This window comes from Botryllus schlosseri, chromosome 8, assembly GCF_051294905.1.
Source record: "Botryllus schlosseri isolate E-star chromosome 8, Bs_hap1, whole genome shotgun sequence".
NCBI lineage: Eukaryota > Metazoa > Chordata > Ascidiacea > Stolidobranchia > Styelidae > Botryllus > Botryllus schlosseri.
The window spans coordinates 4,960,399-4,977,246 of NC_137243.1; the positions used below are offsets into that span (position 1 = coordinate 4,960,399).

Consider the following 16,848-nt stretch of genomic DNA (forward strand, 5'->3'; position numbering starts at 1 on the left):
AAGAGATGATTACACACGCAGAAAGGCGCCGTATCACTCACGCACACGTAGAACTGCTAAACTACGCAAGTGGCGGTGTAGCCACAGCCTATAATTATCATGCAGTCGAAATAAAGGATAACATACGAAAAATGATATGGTGCAATTCAGGGTTGTAACCAAGTCACAAGTCAATCTCACTTTTATACTTTTGACTCGAGTCAAGTCGAGTCATTTTCAATTCACCACCGAGTCAAGTCCGAGTCCAAGTCATCGATCAGAGGTTCGAGTCCGAGTCATGGTGTTATGACTCGAGTCCGAGTCCAAGTCATTGTGTTGACTGCTCAGTTTATAGTTAAAGTCTTGTTAAACCCACTTTTTATAACTCTGTTTGGTGATATCGAATGGTTCGCATTGATAATATACTAATTTTTCTCACTTTTAGCAGTTTCTGGTCGCATTTTCAAGTACCAGTACCAATAGACGAAATCCCAACAGGGTGGTTACTTTACTGTTCCTCAAAATTACAATGAAATGTTGGTCTGGCCGTCTGACTCTCGAGTCATATGACTTGGCTCGAGTCATGCGCAATGACTCGAGTCCAAGTCGAGTCAATACACAGATTGACTCGAGTCGAGTCGAGTCATTTCCGTATTTTGAGAAAATGACTCGAGTCAAGTCGAGTCATCAGAAAATCATGACTCGAGTCTGACTCGAGTCGAGTCATGACTCGAGTCATTACAACCCTGGTGCAATTCCCTACCCACCTACATATCCATCATATACAGTTATGAACATATGAACGATATTCGTTCGATCTTTATCATACAAGGGGGATGGTTAAGGTGAGCCCTGAGCATTGAGCAAGTTTACGACATCGTAAGCTGTAATATCCGATCACTGGGTTTGCGATCAATTTATTTGTGATATAACAACGGAGGCTCGGTAAAACGCACAATCATTGAGTGATTGGTTAGCAATCCGAACCTATACAAGATACAGCGAGTTATAGTCGACACCGATTACTTGACGACTTGAAATTGACTCGTAAATTTTGCTTCGAGTCACGAGTCAATCCGCATTTCCGGAGCATCGAGTCGAGTCAAGTCAAGTCATTTATGCAAAGTGACTCGAGTCAAGTCAAGTCATACAAAAAGGTGACTCGAGTCATCCCAACACACTGCAATCCCTATCTTGATACACAATGCATGGACTCGATCACGTATCTGCAGTTCTGCATTTTGTGATTCTTGCATCATCCAAATCTGCATATTATTTATTTATTGGAAGAAAAAGAGTGGCGCCTATCACCGTTAGGTCGTGTGCGCCACGACATTACTCAATTTTAATTTAGCAACAATTCAAATATATCGATCACAACTCAGCACATATTCTACCACGTATTTCAAAATGCTTGGATCCGTTAGTAAGTTCACTAGGCAAAATGGAATATTCATACAAACACAAGCACGACGCAGGAACGTTCTATGAAATTCATGCGAGGGGCAGTTCATTATAAAGTGCTCAACCGTCTCAGGTTCATTGTAGGAGGTACAATGTGGTGATGGTGCGATTCCAATCTTCAACAAGTGTGCGTTCAGTCCGCAATGACCTGAGCGCAATCGAAATAATATTCGGTCGCTAATGCGATTTTCAAGAGGTGGTGTACTGTGATGAAGGGATTCACGAAAAAGTTTGAAATGAGAGCCTTTATCTTCTTCGAGGTAATGTTGGTTCCAAATTTGCTTGCAATATTTCAGTATGACTTGCTTCGCTTCATGCCTTGTCAAAACTGTATTTGTAGGATTCCGCCCTTCAGATGACGTTGCTGCGGACTTTGCCAATTGGTCTGCCGTCTCGCTGCCTTTAATATCGACGTGTGCTGGTATCCAAACGAAGATAATATGTATTTTCTGGAATTCAAGCTCTACGAGATTAGTTGAAATTTCATTTGATAACTTACTCATCCTTCAGAAACGCGATTTTTGTAGATGCTGCAATGTCCGACAGTAGCAAAATATTTCTTGACATACGAACCGTTTTCTAGAATCCACCTAGGTGCCTCGGAGATAGCAGTTAGTTCAGCTGTGAAGCTTGACGAATAGAAGGAACATCGTTTGGTTATCGACACGTGGTTTGAGATATACACTGTACATCCCGTTCCAAAGGCGTTTTTTGAGCCATCCGTATAAATATGATCGTATCCAATGTATTTTTCTGTTATATATGACATGGAATCCTGACGTAACTGTTCAAATGAAGTATCGGACCGCTTGGAATGCAGTAAATGAATATCTACGCAGGGAACAGGAATTTTCCATGGTTGCACAGTTGTTTGTCGATACGTAGGCTATCTATTGTGAAATGTTGGAGCAGGTCGATTTTTGACAGAAGGTTGAAGGTTCGGAATTTTGGATTTGTCAAACTGTATAGGCTATTTCGTGCCAGGTATCATCTAATAATTCCTTTGCTGGATTGTTGTCGGCGGAATGGGCAAGAAGAAACAGCGATAATTAAGGCAGAGGTTTAAATGCCGGGTGTGAAGCGGCATCTCGTTACATTCGGCTTCTAAAGCGCAAATCGGAGTGCTTCGCATTGCACCGCAACAGAGCCTCAGAGCTTGATAATGTATTATATTCAGTCTATTCAAATGTTTTTTCGCGGCAAAAAAGTATGCTGGCATCGCGTAATCGATTGTACTCCTAATCATCGCTCGATACAATTGTAACAGAGAAGATCGACTTACCCCCCAATAAGTACCGGTTAGGAGTCGTATTATGTTCAACCGCTTCGTGCATCCCGAGGCAATATTTTCAATGTGATATTTGTATGTTAGTCTTCTATCAAATGTAACTCCCAAATACTTCGCTTTATCTTCCAATCTCAACGGAACTCCACCAAAATCGAGCGTATGATGACCAACTTTAATTTTTCTGGTGAATATCACTGCCATTGACTTGTCAGTAGAGATCTTGAAACCCCACTCGGAGCACCAATTGCGTATCACGTCTAATGATTTTTGAACTTCGGCCACTGCGTCAGTTATTGATAACTCACTGTCCCATACTGCACAGTCGTCAGCAAAGAGACTATTTCCCACCTGCAATAAGGGCGCCAAATCATTTATCATCACTGCAGATAGGATGGGGCTTAAAGAGCTTCCTTGCGGAATACCATTTTCAAGTTGAAATGGGGTGGATAGCGAAGAACCAATGCGAACCGAGAACGATCTGTCACGAAGAAAATCTGATATCCATTTCAGCATCCTCCCATGTATGCCGAGGGCAGACAATTTATAGAGCAAACCATTTCACCATACCATATCGTAGGCTTTTTCGATGTCGAGAAAAACTGCAACTACTGATCTCTGATTGTTCAGTGCCTTATATATGGTGTCGTGTAGGCGAAGTAGCCTATATGGTCTAGGGCAGTGGTTCTCAACCGCCGGTCCGCGGACCGGTGCCGGTCCGCGACGACTATCCTGCCGGTCCGCCAGGCATTTTACCTCAATTTCAAGATGCAATATGTTGAAGGTTTGTCCATTGATAAAATAAATAAAACATCAAAATTTAAACTTGATTGAGAACTTCGTGAGGTATCATTAGGTCTGGAAACATTTGACTTGAAGTTCAAGCCGCGTCATTTGACGACATTCGAGCGACAAGTACAAGCTGACTCGCTAAAATGCGCAGTTTGCACGATGATTCGTTCTCCATTCATTCATTTATTGCAGTAGCCTAGGCCCTATAGTAACTGTAGCACCACTAACCCCTAATTGATAGGGGGTGAGCTTAAGGGAGCCCAAAGTCATTTCGTGACTGAACATAAATTAAAGATTATTTTAGTTGAAACTTCATCCAATTTTGTTCATGCTTTGTCCGATTTTGTGTCACTAAATAAATTGAATATTGGGTGCCCTTCCGCCATGAAATACGCATGATTTGTAAGATTCGGCATTTTCGGCGTCAGCCATTGCCGTGCCACGACGCACCTACACATAATAAAGTTTGGGCTAACATAGGACTGCGAAAAGTGTGTCAAAATATGGCAGCGAGAAAACCTTGGCCGAAAACGACTGCCCTTTGTAGACCGAAAACCTCGATATAGGCTACATATGTCAAATTGTCCATAGGCACCTAAATGGCTGGAGCCGAATTTCGCTGCCCTGGCAATCTTTACCCCACAGCAAAAACGCCACCCCACAGAGAAAAGTTATTTTCCAGTGAGGAAATAGCAATTTGGAGTCGTGTGCTTCTTTTAGCTTAGTAGCCTACGCTTAGGCGATTTCAATATCTATTCACTATATGGCAGACAGTAGGTCATGAACTAATGACATGTAACGAAGTAATTATTGCTACAGTCCAGCCAGAATATTTATAATTTGATTATATGCCATAAATTTCTCAAGACGACACCTCACTCAGCTCTACCTGAGAATTTGATAATTTTGAGAGGATAAAAAAATATAGCAATATGTACGCAATTACCAATATTATTGACGGATTCCGTCATGAAATATAGAAAATTTCCACGCTTCGCGCGATTAGGCTATACGTAAACTCTCTGCCTGCACTTAGTAGAATGGATCATCATTGGTTTATTAGCAATTTTATCAGTTCAATACACCACAAAATGCGATACAATGAAAAGACAGGATGATGTCGAAGCGACAAGGAGTAGTCCATGGAATCTGACACCCACATGTGCTCACAAGTAGTGGTCAAAGCATACATCTAACTGTGGGGACCAAGACCAACGTTTTTCGGGGGGTTGACTGATGACGTGCTTTTTCGGCACTGGTTTTGTGTATGGCCATTGGCCAGGTATAGCTGTTTGGCAGGTGTTTTCGTGCGTAGTAGCCAGAGTAGCCTACGCTTGGTGGTATTGAGCAATGAACATTCAGCAAGTTAGCACGACAAGGTGGTTGGATCGACTCCAAAACACTTCTCTCGATATTGTCGAAGAGAAAAATATTATTCGAGTTGGTGTGATCGGTTAAATCCACGGTATACGGCGCGAAAGACTGTAAGGTGTAAACGACTCGCGGCGGTAGCACGTTAATTATCCGGAAAATGCAATTTTATCTAAGGTTACCATATTTTGGAAATCTGAAAAGAGGACACTTTTTCAGAATTTTCAGACTTGCAAAACCGAAAGAAAATCCTGAAAAAATGGTAAATTTTTCCCACCTTGCGGTCGGTACACTAAAAAAAGGTCGTCTTTCCGGCTCAGCTCCCGAAATACCCGCCGGAGCGTACTTCGGTGCTGATTTACGGCATATCAGTCGAATTTGGCCGCGAATTTGTCCAAAATTCTCACAAAAGAGGACAAAATCTCAAAAAAGAGGACAAACGGGCAAACAGATCGACTCACTACCGTAAAATCTCATGGATACCATCATAAACATAATTAATTACGATCAAACCCTAAAAATGTTTCTCTCTAGCACCATATGCTTGCAAAAAACGGCTTCATACTCTACATTTTGTGTTAATTTCAATTTCTGAAAGTCCACCGGTCCGCCAAATATTTTTTATATTTTACCGGTCCGCGAGGTGAAAAAGGTTGAGAACCACTGGTCTAGGGTACTGCGATCGTGCCGAAAACCAGACTGGGAGTGGTGGAGAAGATTGTTCGCCTCAAGAAACCACTGAAGTCTATTTACTATCATCACTTCCATAACCTTACAAAGATGGCTGGACAATGAGATGGGTCGATCTAGGGATGGTGTGAACGTGAGGTTCACGTTCGCGTTCTGTGTGTGAACCTCGGAAATTTTGAGGTTCGCGTTCACAACAGAACCTTGGTAGGTTCTGCACTGTGAACCTTTTGCATATATATTACAATTTTCTCTTCATTATAACTGATTAGGTTCAAATTCATTGCATTTCAACTGCGGATCACTCTATACATGGCACTGGCAGCATAAACAATCAACACCTTGACAATTTCAAAAATTCATTTGCTCTCTAACAAAAGTTTGCTCGAAATATCCAGCTTTCCGTTTGTGAATATTTAGTGACTCTCTGCTATGAGCTTGACCGGCAATCACACAACATCAATAGCGAAATACACTACATGTAGATAGCGAATGATGCTTATTCAATTGATATCGTTTTCTGATGTAAAAACTAGCTAGCTTACGTGGTCAATCTTGTCTTCATATGTTTACTGTATCATAAAAACGACATCCGTGCGATTGGGGCGTTGGCTATCGCTGTGTAACTTGTTAATGGAATAATATCGGTAGCAAGTATAGAAACCCGTTTTTACACTCTGCTCAATATCCGTGTAGCAATACTCAGACGCCGAATACATTTTCCGGTCTGGCCTGGACCGTTAAGCCGTAAGCTTATATTCCCTGGCAAGTCGTCGTCGAAATTGTCGGCAAAGCGACGGAAGATATTGATTTATGCGATTATTATGTCATTTGATCGCCTCAGTTGATACATTTAGCGACGAATAAAATGTCAATATGTACTTCAGCATTGTGCCATTATGTGGCCCGAGTCGTCGCTATGTATCGTGTACATTAATATAGGCTATCACTTCATTCAAATATAGGGCTGGAATTAGCAATATGACGCCACGTGACGTCATGAGGTTCACGTTCGCGTTCACACAGAACCTTTCAAAAAGGTTCGCGTTCACACGAACCTGAACCTTTCAGAGGTTCACACCATCCCTAGTCGATACGATCCCGCTTCAGAAGGATCCTTTTGTGGTTTTAGGATAGGAACAACGACAGCATGTTTCCAGGATTTAGGTAATTTCCCATCTCTCCATGAAATGTTATATAGCTTAAGAAGTTCGGTCTGGGCTGACGTCGAAAGATGTTGCAGCATTTGATAATTTATGGAATCACGTCCAGGAGAAGAGATTTTCCGACTCTGTAGTGCCTCCCTAAGTTCCGACATCTGAAACGGTGCATTGATTGGATCTTCCAGATTCACATTGAAAGGTAGACATGATGTAATATGTTGGTCACGCTGACACTTGGAAAGGAGGAAATTCGAAGCGTAGTTATTGGATCTGCTTATGGTAGCGAAGTGCTCGCCTATTATTTCTGCTTTTGAAGTGTCTTCGGTGTGATCAACTTCATTTACTCGGATATGAGGAATTTGCTGATGCGCTGTTGTACCAGCGATGCTACGAATAACCCGCCATACGCGATTTAAACGTGATTTATTATTCAGCGAGGAACAGAAAGACTCCCAACAAAAACGTTTTGCTTCGAGTATAGTTCTTCCGCATGCGGACCTGGCCTTTTTGAAGTTTATAAAGTCTGCTATATCAAAGGTGCGCTTCATTCGTAAATATGCTGCTCTTTTCCTACGAATCATTCTCTCACATTCGGGACTCCACCAAGGGACAGATTTGTTGTCCATATTCTTTGTCTTTGGTATTGATCGATTCGCTGATGTCGTTATGCATTTTGTTAGAATAGTGTTTGCAGACTCAACATCTCGTTGATCGGACAAATCGATCATTTCATTCATCTGCAATTCGGGAGAACTTCTTCCAATTGGCTTTCCTGAGAGACCACGATGGTGGTCGATAAAAAGAAGTTTGGCTTTCCTGAGAGACCACGATGGTGGTCGATAAAAAGAAGTTATCGCCGAGTTTGCCATATACTTCATGAACACTACGAAATGATCACTTCCTAGCAGCGACGAAGATATTTCAGTTTCGCATCTCGCGGCTATATCTTGAGTAGCGAGTGTTGAATCTAGCAATGACCAACGATTAACAGCATTGCTCGCGAGATTGATATGTGTTGGAGTTGAAGAGTTTAACATGACTAAGTTTGCGTGATCGAGGACATTAAAAAAGTTAGTCCCTCGTTGGTTCGTTTGGTAACTCCACGACCAATGATGTGCATTGAAGTCGCCAAAGACTATGGGTTTTGGTGGTAACGTCTCGAAAATGTTCGCATCACTGTCGCGTAAGCGGCAGTCGGGTGGGATGTACAGTGTACACATTGTACATTTGTACAATGATAGGCCGTGAAGCTTGACACAAAGTACTTCGATGTCGGTTGTAGCAGCTGCTTTGATGCTGGAGTTATGTGAAGATTTAATAAAGATCGCCAATCCACCAGAATTAAGGGATTTGTCCTCTCTGTGACAGTGATATCCTGGAAATTTCGGAGAGTATTTTTCGACAAGGTGCGTTTCCTGGAGAATTATCGCATCTGGAGCACGTTCCAGAGTCGTGAGAAAGTGTTTTAGTTCGTGATGTTTCCTATATAATCCTCTACAATTCCACTGTAAAAAGTTTAGTCCTATATTATCCATCGTTTATGGGATTTGTCATCGGATTGGTGTCATTGATATCATGGAAGGGTTCGAAAATGTTTCTCATCGTGACAACATCAGCCTGTCGACCGAGATATTTCAAAGAAACTTTAGATACTATATTGTATACGTCGCACTCCTTGTCAGAGTTGCAGGCCGCCAATGTAAGCTTCACTATTTCAGCCAGTAGTGCGATAAGATGGATCGGATCAATATACGCTAATGAAGATTGATTAAATGGTTCCAAATCAGGATGATTGTTTGGATCGTTGCTTTTATTGTCTTTGTTTATGTGGTTAGAGATTGTTTGTCGCGGAATCTTCCTGATGGTGGCTCGGTGACTTGGGTTGTTAATTGTTGATCGTTGCTGATTGTTGACACGCGTTGCGCAATCCTGCGCCACTTCACTGAAAAGACGCGTAGCTTGTGTTTGGGATGTTTCGGAATTTAGTATTGATTTAGCTTCGGAGTGAGTAACCTTGGAACGTTCTTTTATGATTTGTAATTTCGCCTGTTCTTTGTACACCGGGCACCCGCCATAAGCAGCACTGTGCGGTTGTTTACAATTAATGCAACATAAATCTTTGGTACACTTATCAACCTCGTGATCACGAACCCCACATTTTGAACAGCAATATTTCCCACGACAGTTCTCTTTTGTGTGGCTATATCTATTGCATCCAAAACATCTGACCGGTGGCGGGTTATAAGGTTTGGTACGGAACCGTAGGTAGGAAAAATGCCCGTAGTCAGGGAATGTCTCAGACGTGAAACATAACAAAATCGAGAGGCTGCTCTCATATTTCTCATCTACTTTGCGCTTTAGCCGTTTAACGAAATTGACGCCAATTTCAAAGAACTCTTTCAAGATCTCTTCTTCTGTTATATCCAGCGGAACACCGGATATCACTGCTCGTGCTCCGTAAGGTTTGGCACCAAATAATGAGGTTTTGACTTCGATCAAGTTGGAGTCTTTTCCTATTTGGTCTATAGTGAGAAGTTTATCAGCCTGTTCTTTGGTCTTACAAGTTACAACTAGATCTCCAGAAGGCAATCTACGTATTTTTTCAAAATTGCCAATGTTTATCTGAAGTGCCTCGCATACCTTTGTAGGATGTTGGTGTCCCATGCGTGTTCCATCAGACCCCGATAGCAGCACGTCAAGTTGTTGATTTGTTGCTTTTTGGCTATTAGATTCCCGTTCCTTCCCAACTGCATTATCCATCAGTGCAAATTTCTTGGCAGGTATTTTGCTTCTTACTTCGCACCACTCCCCATCCCCGCATTCTTCCCCAGAAGAAGTGAGGGTAGTTGAAGACTTCCTCTTTGCGGAGGAACTTGTCTCCATATCCATATCTGGCTACGCCGAAGCGTCAATTGCTAGTCGGACACTTGTCTTGATTACCCAATCTGCTAAGCTTAAATGAACTGAAACGACGATGCGTCCGCACGCTACGACGTCTCTGAGCGAATCTAAATCTGCATATAATTTACTATTCTCTGACGCGTAACTGCACATGTCCAAGCTGCGGCTGCTTGGCCTTGTTATCGGCACCTGTACACGTGTACAGTGTACAGCATATTTTACAGGTTAGCAGATTATTAAATTTCTTTTAATCGCGTCAATCGCGTTTACCATTTCATGTTTTGTGTTTCGGTAATAATAGGCTACCTGTTCACATATTTTAATGAAAATTCAGCTGCAGCCGAAGTGCGGTATGAATGTGATACACTTCTATATATTCAAAGTTTTATATACAGCTTGATGTAGAATTTGCTTTCGAAGAGTATATTCATATTGAAATAAATCTTTATATTTTCGGCTTATATTTACGAGTTGCTCACAGTATATTTGATGTAATATCACAAGGACACGGAATATGCAAACTCAAACGTGAAAGCCAACGCAAACATTCGTAGTATCGCCGTCTGCACTGTCCCTTCTACATACGGCGCATGGTAGTAATTATGTCATCGCCAATATAGTTGATAGCATATCACGACATAGTCGTCTCTAAGGAGTGTTTCCTTCCTATGTTCTAGTATAAAACTACCTGCTAATGAGCTTGCATGCATATCGCAGAACTTTTCAAGGCTTTCTTATACCTTGTTATTCGGCAACAATGAATGCGAAAGCGCTACTGTCCGTCTTGGTCGTCACGACTATTCTCACCTCAGGCTGTGAAGGTTGGCTGTTTTGGAGAAGGCGTAAATGCGCGTTCAAGCACTGTCAAGTTCACAAGAAAAAGAAGCTTGTAGGTTCCATTTCTAGTCTATTTTTGCTCTAGTGTAGTGAACATTTTTTTTTGCAAAACATATATCTTTTATAGGACATGGTGCTGGATAACGATGACGCTCTCGGTAAGTTGATTGGAACAATTCATGTACTGTTAGCTGTAACACTATCGGTATGTTACTCGGGAAGGGAACATTGAAACATGACCAATTGAATGCGATTTACCGTACTTGCGCACATCTTAGGCTTATTTCGGTATCAGTATCAGTTTATCAATATTTTCATCATTTCAAAACACCACAAGACCGCGATACAGTGAAATGATAGGAAAGTGTCGAAACGACTTGGAGTAGTCTTTGAAATCAGACACCCACCTGGCCTAGGTGACGTGAAGAAGGGGCATGAACACTGAACAGTTTTGCATAGTGCACACTAAATGAGAATATAAAAAGCAAGCGACAAAACGAGCGCGTTTCGATGTCATGATGTATAGCATTTTGCGGTTTCCACACCTACATAATATATATGGCAGCCCTATACCAAGGTATCGGTAAAGCTAGTGAGACTTCTGCTATAGGCTAATAAAATACTAGAAAGTCAAGGTAGATATGACAGGGGCGTCAGGATTATCACTCGAATATTTAAATGAATTGGATCTACATAATTGTTCATAGGCTCACATGGGACACTTCACCTGTTTCGTTCGCCAATAAGTCAATAACCGATGTCGTTCACTGTCAGAGGTGGTCAGTAACGAAGTACTTCCACTTTTTGAAGTACTTGAAGTAGATTTTGGCTACTCAAACTACTTTTTAAGCAGTTATGATTTTAGATTACTTCTACTTCTACTTGACAGTTTCCAGTTTTGTAGGCAAAAATAAGCGTAGAATGCCTACTTACTTACTTACTTGTGAACCACCTCTCCTACTTCTACTTGAGTAGAAATTCCGGCGTTACTTCTACTTCCACTTGAGTAGCGACGGTGACTAATTTGACCACCTGTTCACTGTTTCAGCATCTTATTACAGACATGTGATTTACCTCTAGCAGCCTAAACCCAGTGTTGGGATCAAGTCACTACTTTCGAGTCACGAGTCATTTCGAGTCATTGCAGATTTTGACTCGAGTCAAGTCAAGTCAATCGATTTTTGAAGGTGACTCGAGTCAAGTCAAGTCAGTCGATTTTTGGAGGTGACTCGAGTTAAGGCGAGTCAAGTCAAGTCAAGTCACGATTGAGCGGTCTTTGATTTCGAACCGATGAAGGGATATAGAGGTAAATATACACGCAATTAAGGCGCTGTATCGCTCACAAATAAGCAGAACTAATAAACTACGTAAGTAATTGCACAGCCTCAGTTTATAGTTGCCAGCCAAAATAGAGAATATAGAGAAACGAATTGATAAGATGCAATACATTACCCTTTTGCAAATTGATATGATACAATTCGAGCCTGCTCCAATGGCTGAGGACTATATAAACTATTTTCGAATTCAATTCCAATGAAAAAAGTGGTTTGGTTAAGTTAAGAACACAGAACAATATAAACATTTTGCTATTAAATTACTTAACTATACTATAGTTTGCGACAACGTAGGCTGTAAGCTAAGGTAACTTCATTTGCGATCAATATATTTGTGAGAAAACAATTGAGGCTCCGTAAAACGCACGATCATTGAATGACTGGTCGCTCTCACGGGTTACACCAGAGTAGCGCGAACAATCCGAACATATGAAAGATACAGTGATTTTTATCGACACCGATTACTTGATGACTTGAAATTGACTCGTGAATTTTGCTCCGAGTCACGAGTCAATCCACATTTCTGATACGCCGAGTCAAGTCAAGTCAAGTCATTTTAGCAAAGTGACTCGAGTCAAGTCAAGTCTTACGAAAAAGTGACTCGAGTCTGACTCGAGTCAAGTCATGACTCGAGTCATCCCAACACTGCCTAAACCTACAAATCATAACATTGCTAACACCATCGAACTTATGTTTAGAGGAAATCTTGAGCTTTTACGACGTCGAAGATGGCGCAGGTGAGAAAACTTATAGCTGTAACATTTGATCTTGTCGTGAATTAATTTGACTACGATACCTATTGCAGGAAACGACGCTTCAATGAAAGAATGATTACACAGGATTTCATTTTCATTATTCAGAATACAAATACAATTTTGGACCTGTTTGGTTGTTTCAATTCGTGTCTACTATACCAGCTATTGTATGCGGAATAAAATATAGCGCTCATGCAATTGTGACTGATTATGGTGGGGAAAGAATTATTAGACAGTTTTGAAATTTGTGCGCTTACTAGTAAGTTAGGGTTGCATTGTAAAAAAAAATCAATTTGAAACAAACATGTTTAAGACGTGGCCCTTGTTTAAAACATGTTTTTCATTGCTTTTTTAATCCATGACGTCACGAATCTTTCATTGTGACGTCATAGCGGATTGATAATTGAAAATATAGGGTGAATATGGCTCATTGGACGAAAAAGGCTTCCGACTCGTGCGATAAACGGACTAAAATATCGGTAATAATTTTCACGGTCGGCGGTCATTATCATCATCAAACCATTCCACATCCGTATACCTCGACTATAAGGGTACAAATCGTCCGTAGGCTCATATCACATGTTTTTGTCCAAAGCAGTTACACAATTATGGATAATTATATAACTTTTGAACGAAAAACACATTTTTTTGGGAAATTTCACTTTTTTAAAACACATAATGTTGTAAAGCACCTTTTGTTTCAAATCCGACTCAACTAGGTATAAGTGAGACCACGCAATCGATGTATGCTTGGCGATCTATGAATACGCTATTTCGTCGGAATTATATAGGTCTGATAGCAACAATTAACACTCATAACATGGTGTGGTCGAACCACAGCCTATGGACATATGGTAGTATGACGTTTGATTCAAACTTGGCAAATCCGAATCATGGTTTAATGTATTGAAATCTAACCGATGATTAGAGCGAGTTCGATCGATTTTATTATATTCATTACTGCGCGTCCCAAGAACATAATGAGGGCAGCGTTTCGTCTTGCTTCAAAACAAGGAGTTTATATAAATATAATCGACTAAAGGATGCCGTCAATGCACATGAGGTTTGATTCCGCGTCAAATCAAACTATGTCGTCATGCAGCTTCATTGTAATGCGCACGAGGTTCCAAGAAGGAAGTGGTGATAGGTTTACAAAAAATGGTTTATCTAGATCAGGAGTTCTCAAAGGGCAGGCCGCGGGAGTAATTTGAGGTGGGCCACAGAGCTATTTGGAAAATTGAAGAAGTAGTGAGACTTTAGTTATAATTTTTTATGTTCATGTGTTCGAAAATATATTCATATTACTGAATTGTACGTAGGCTGTACTTGAAGCTTTTCATCCGACTGTGATGAGATGTATAGTGAAACCTATGGAGTCACACGAAAATGGGAGGGGAAACGGCGACTTCTGTCCCCCGGCTTTGACAACCTACGGCCAACACCAACAGCAACGACAATAATTTTGATTATATAATAACTGGAAGTTAATGCGGAAGTAACCAATGATTTCCGCTGTGTCGTGCGTTGTATGCCCTTGAAAATGGTACTCGGAATGAAATGCACTTGATGTAGATATATATATATATGGTAGGCCAACATCGGCCGTTCGTATTATTGTTAGATTGTATTGTATTGATATGATACGACAGTGCTGCTTATAGCCTTGTGAGGCTTTGTGCTCCACGACAGTGGCAAAATGGCAATTTGAACAGTTCAATGCGTTTTTTCTTCGCGACTTTTCTTGCTCTCTCTCTTCCACACGCATTCATTCTTCGGATCTTTGCTGCCGATTTCCAAGCTCGGCTTACTGTACTTTCCGGGCTTTTGAAGTCACTGCACTGTTTGATCGGCGACGAGGAGCTCAGATAAACCTTCGACACATAGAAACTTGGCAGAGCCGAGACTCGAACCAACAACCATTGGTGTCGTGACGGTGTCGTTTAGCACACTGCGCCACTCGCTTCCCGTATTATTGTGACATAAAGATAGCCGCAAATTGTGGCCCAGAATTGCAATTTATTATCAATTATAAACTTCCTATGGAAGTATACGGTACCACTGCAACGAATCGTTATGGATTGAGGATTTAGTATAGCACATTGATCTTTGCAGTCGGTCTAAAAATGTCAGGCCTTGAAGTCATTGTACATAATGTAAGAGCCACATGAATTGATTGTATCATTGGATTTAATGTTCTGTCATCGGACCTTCAATAGGCAGGCATACAAGACATACTATGTATCTTATCTATGTACCTTATCTAGACATACTATGTACCTTACCTATTCTTTCTCCAATTCTCTGTTGCATCTCATTGATGAATGATAATATTATTCCCCATCGGCCGTCATAGTGGAACTAAAACTCCAATCACACAGTGGATGTGGGTATTGGATCATTGGGTTTCAAGACATGAGTGGAACAGCGCGAGTAGGCCTACACAAGAGTTATACGATCTTCAAGGACAGCAACTATCGCATACCGCACCCATAATTGGGGGGAGCTCGAAGCGGCTAAACTTATTTCGTTGATTGTTCGTTGGCGGATATTTATTGAACTTGAAAATTTTCATCGCGCTTGGCGCGATTTTACTTCCCGTAAGCTCTGTTTAAATATCATTAGTAGGAGATGTGTATATTTTAGAGAAATAGACATATCGACGGCACCGATTACCACACATTGAACAGGACTATGACTCTAGGATAAGAGGTGGGTCAAAGAGCATTGGCAAACCACAAAATGGGCGACGGCTAAAGGAAGGTGGAGAACCCCTGATCCAGATTCTAGAACATAATTTAATCTATCTATAAATCGAAAATAAATGGGAATGTGCAAGCATGCAGCCCCCTCCAACTCGACCATGTGCCGCCGATGGCAAGCTCATATGTAGACAATTTCGTGCTGTTTTGCAACGCAACAGAACTGGACAATTCCGGTAAGCTACTGACTGCGAAGCATCTATTTTTCTATCTCGGCGTTTGCACCGCCGACAACGGAGCCGCGATCACAGTAAAAGCTTGCATCCTGTCCCTATACCTACCGAAACTAATTGACCTTGGCCGAAGATCAATGTGCGAGTTTGAAAAGGCGGGTGGACTAGTTTGATCACATTAACTTATCTATTTGTCAAGATGCAGTACGCATTGAAATATAAATCCCGATAATTTTGATCTCGCGTACAAAAACCCACGAATACATATTGCATATCCCCGAACGCAAACGGATAATTGTCAGTATGATATATCGAATGACAATACGTCAAAAATATTATGAGAGTTTTCCAACTGATTTCAGCATAGGCTATATCCAGAATCTAGTATCGTTCAACAAAGAGAGAGCTGAACTCACATACTGCTGCGCGTACACCGTGTCCGTGAATTATTATATTCCATGATGTGTTGGCTGAATATGTGTTCAGTTATACCGTTTCATAATTCCGGAAATGGGGTTCCAAGCACAATTCGGGAGAGAAGGATTGTGATATAGATCAACGCATTGATATCAAGATCACTTGCGATCAGAAGCATGCTTTTCTGCACGATTCCCAAGCGTCAAACTTACTTCAGACAGCAACGTTGCGGGCTGAAGCATATTGAAATGAAGTGTCGTACGACACACGAGTAACTCGACTCCGTATGCTATTTTCGCAGAAACCCTCAGCCCCGTGACCTGACTCACAGACGACAACCTGAAGTAAAGTTTGAGCGACTTTCTGCTTCCGATCGTTAGCGATCAGGAAGTCGAGATCACCCTGATCGCTTACGATCATTAACTATCAGGAAGAGATCTTAAATGTAATAATGGATATCATAGCGCTATCATGAGGGTGTGCGACTGTGCGTATCGTAGTGGCGAGCGCCGGGTTCTAGTCCCGCCGTCGAAGGTTCTCTGGGCTCCTCGTCTAACGTGTCGCTGTACTTACGTCGAAAAAAGAGCCCACTAAAAGCCCCAATGAAGAAAAAACTAGCAAGAAATAGCGACTAAGAACGATTAGCATCGAAGAAGACTGTGACATCGGGCACTAGGCAGAGGTGGACGCCAGTTTAGAAGACCGCAAATGGTCGTTTCGGCATCCTCCTTAGGGCTGGGCAAAATCGAGTACCTGAGTGATTCGATTCTGAATTACGTAAAATACTTCGAGTCGATTCGAGTATTAGAGTAACACTCATTATGACGTCATAACATCTTGGGTTAGGCCTACCATATTTTGGAATCGGGAAAGGTCGTCACTTACGTTCGGACCACGAATTTCCTGTTCAGCGTCATTTATGTCCATTTTC

General features: G+C 41.4%; 2 long non-coding RNA genes across 2 annotated transcripts in view; both read left to right on the forward strand.

The window, feature by feature from the left end:
- Positions 1 to 16,848, forward strand: part of LOC145444730 (uncharacterized) — a 75,938-nt gene that overhangs the window by 53,234 nt on the left and 5,856 nt on the right. The gene's annotated exons all lie outside the window — the stretch shown is intronic.
- LOC145445515 (uncharacterized) lies at positions 10,328 to 12,766 on the forward strand. The gene is made up of 3 exons (XR_013917063.1): positions 10,328 to 10,549; positions 12,502 to 12,550; positions 12,619 to 12,766. It is a non-coding gene; the product is annotated as an uncharacterized LOC145445515 (long non-coding RNA).